Here is a 3,872-nt window from a genome sequence, read left to right as displayed (position 1 = left end):
GTATTTGCAGATGCTCTCTCTATAGTCTAGTCTAGGATTCTCTCATACATAGAGAAATCCCCTCGTCATTTATTTAACAAAATGTTGATCAGCACATGAGAGCCTATATAAGAAGTCGGTCCCCAGAATAGGCAATAAAGTTAAAAGTAAAGGGTAAATTGACTTTGAGGTTGGTTAGGGGATAGTTAAATGGGAATTTCATAAATGTATCTAAATGTGCCAAACAAATCCAAGAATCATAGGAACAATTCAGGCTGCCTGATTTTATCTAAATCAGACCAGACAATTGTGAAAATAAATTAGTAAATTGGTTCCTTGCCAAAGAAGGCTTTACACTTGAACTGGGTCTGAAGAATGACTGGCATTACAGGTAGACGGGCTTCTGAGATGGCAAGGAGATAGAACTGTGGGCTGGGGAGTATATGCTAAATAAAGGGAAGAGCATGTTTGGAGGTGAGAGAAAGCACAATAAGTGCTTTCAGGAGTAAGCTAGTTCTGTATATCTGAAACATGAGGCACCAGAGGATGTGGTAAGAAATGAGACCATGTTGTCCTTTTGTGCCAGGCTGATGAAAACACACTTCATTCTTATAGGCACCTTCAACTGGAGGAGTGATGTCACTAAATGTGTATTTTAGAAAGATCCTGTCAAAAGCAAGATGATGTGTTTCATGCAGCAAGGATGGAGGCAGGGAGATTAGTTAGAAAGTTTCTATTGGACCAAGACTTCAAATAGGATAGTGGCAATGCAAGAACCTCAGATATGCAGATGACACTACCCTAAAGGCAGAAAGAAAAGAGGAACTAAACAGCCTCTTGATGAAGGTGAAAGAGGATAGTGAAAAAAGCTGACTTAGAACTCAATATTCAAAAAACTAAGATCATGGCATCTGGTCCCATCACTTCATGGCAAATAGATAGGGAAAAAATGGAAACAGTGACAGATTTCATTTTCTTGGGTTCCAAAATCACCACAGACAGTGAATGCAGCCACAAAATTAAAAGACGTTTGCTCTTTGGAGGAAAAGTTATGACAAACCTAGACAGTGTATTAAAACAGAGCCATCACTTCTCTGATAAAGGTCCATATAGTCAAAGCTATGGTTTTTCCAGCAGTCATCTATGGATGTGAGAGTTGGACCATAAAGAAGATTGAGCACCAAAGAATTGAAGCTTTCAAATAATGGTGTTGGAGAAGACTCTTGAGAGTCCCCTGGACAGCAGGGAGATCAAAACAATCAATCCTAAAAGAATTCAACCCTGAATATTCATTGGAAGGACTGATGCTGAAGCTGAAGCTCCAATACTTTGGCCACCTGCTGCAAAGAGCTGACTCATTGGAAAAGACTCTGATGCTGAGAAAGATTGAAGGAAGGAGGAGAAAAGAGAAACAGAAAATAAGATGGGTGGATGGCATCATCGACTCAACAGACATGAATTTTAGCAAACTCCGGAAGATGGTGAAGGACAGGGAAGCCTGGCATGCTGCAGTCCATGGGGTCACAAAGAGTCAGACATGACTAAGCCAATGAACAACAAATGCAACAACAGAATGTACTTAAATCTAAATCTTGATTTGAAGTGTTTGAAACACTCAATCCACAATGTTTAGTAATTGATTAGACTTCAGGGAAAGGGGAAAGAAGAGCCATCTAACATGATTCTCAGGTTTCTGGCTTGAGAAAACTGGCCAGTTTTCTCACTCTTCACCTAGTGAATGGTGACGTCAGTACCAAGATTAAATACCCGAAGGGGAGAAGAGACTTTTGAAAGATGAGAGGCTTGATTTTGGACACAGGGAGTTTGTAAAGGCTCTAGTATTTACATGTGTATTTTCTAGGCATATGCTAAAAAATAGGGACTAAAACCCAGCCAAGAATAATGAATAGCACATTTTACTAAATTGCAGACATTCTTACAAACATTTTCTATATACAATTCATTTAATCCTCATAACAACTCTGTAAGATAGGTGCTATTATTAGCTGTTTGGCAGATGAGGAAATAGAGGCTCAAAGACATTGAGTGACCTGCCTAAGGTCACAGCTAGGAGTGGGTTTCATGGCACACTTTCTTAAACTCTAAAATATCTAGCCACACCTTCACTCTACAAATGAGAAATTGCTATTTACCCAAAGTCGTATAACTAGCTATTATTAGCTAGAATTAAATTATGGTTTCTCAATCTGGAAATTAAAACTTGAGTTCCATATTGGTTGATAAAAATTCTACTGCTAAAGCATATCTCTTTGAATATTCAAGGAAAATAAGCTTACGATTCATTTCCTAACCAAAGTAATAATAATAGCAATAATAAATTGTGTTCATTTTGGAGGTTAGAGAATCAAGTAAAAAGAGTGAAAACACATTTTATGAAATGGCTATCTATACCAGAAGGAGTCATAGGAATTTTTACACTGAGAATAACAGAGGAAAACACTGGCACACAACTAAGTGTGTCTCCTACTGTGCTCCCATGTGAGGGTGGCCCCCTGACTTATGTTTAATAAACAATGAGTTCTTAACTCGTGTTTTCTTTGCCTCTTTTCCATTAGATCTTTTGTTCAAGGGAGTGCCAATCTGCCTACCTCTACCTGCTTCCTCCTTCCTGGTAGTGCATGCCACTGCCACCAAGGCTCCTGGCATACATCACAACTTACCCTGGGGAGCACGGTTACTTAGGAGAATGCTTCTGTAGAGCAATTTTCCACCAATTAAAAATTAAAAAAAAAATTTTTTTTAATGCCTGAACAACATTCTCAAACTGAAGAAGCAGTAAAAAGTACCCTACCTGGGAATATCATCATAAATAAAAAGGTTGGACAGAAAGGAAAGGGTTAGTCTGCCGTTAGCTACAATGTGACCTTGGGCTAGTATATCAACTCTGCATCCCAGTTGCTTTGTCTGCAAAACAAAGGCCTTGAATTAGGTGATTTCTAAATTCCTGTTCAGTTTTATGAGTCACATATTTTGCAGGATTCCCAGAATTGTCCTTATACCTGGGCAAGAAGGGCCCTTGTCCTGGGCCCCATACTTTAGAGACTCCCTAGGACCAGAGGGATGAGCCGACCCTTGAATTCATTTCCAAACATCCAGGAGACTAGAATTCTCTGCTCAAAGGGCTTTGAGCCAGCTTCCAGAGAGGCTGCTGTCCGCAGAGGATGACCATGCAGACTGCAGGATCCACATGCACAGATGGATCTGGACTGGTGGGAGAGGGCACAGGCTACTGAATGGTTGCCTCTGCCACCATATACTGACACAACACTCTGAGGAGTACAGAACCTAGCCTTCTGAGTCATTATAATATTAATTTGTTAATGTAGGAGGAGAGAATATATTTGATAGTTGGCTAGTGTGATTTACAACTTTTAAATATTTAGATACACAGTGAGTGAGTTATCTTTGGTATTCTTGCATTAGGGCCTAAAAATATGAAAGGCTGCCCTAGAGATTCATGTGCAAGAGTCCAGGTCTTCAGAGTTCTGTAAGTTTCAGTTAAAACTAGATTTTTGCCCATCCCTCTGCCCCTAATTTTTTGTTTTGATTTTTCTTGGCCTATCCCCAATTTCCTGTAAACTTACATATTCCAATATATTAATTCACAAAAAATGTTAATGAGTAATAGTGCTGACCCAAAGTATTGATATTTCAAAGTATTGATATTTTAACAGAGGTTTCAATGCCTTACTGGGGAGTTCTCAACTTTAGTATGCCTATAAGTCATCAAAAACACTTGTTAAAATTCAGATTACTGAGTCCCAGCCCAGATTCTAATTCGGTAGGCCAACTGTGAGGTACAAGAGTCTGAACTTCTAAAAAGCACCTGAGAAGATCTACACATCTGTAGAATCACACACATTGAGAAGTGA

This window comes from Bos indicus, chromosome 22 (assembly GCF_029378745.1).
Source record: "Bos indicus isolate NIAB-ARS_2022 breed Sahiwal x Tharparkar chromosome 22, NIAB-ARS_B.indTharparkar_mat_pri_1.0, whole genome shotgun sequence".
Lineage (NCBI taxonomy): Eukaryota > Metazoa > Chordata > Mammalia > Artiodactyla > Bovidae > Bos > Bos indicus.
The sequence above is the reverse complement of the archived record's forward strand: the minus strand, read 5'-3'. Positions refer to the sequence as shown.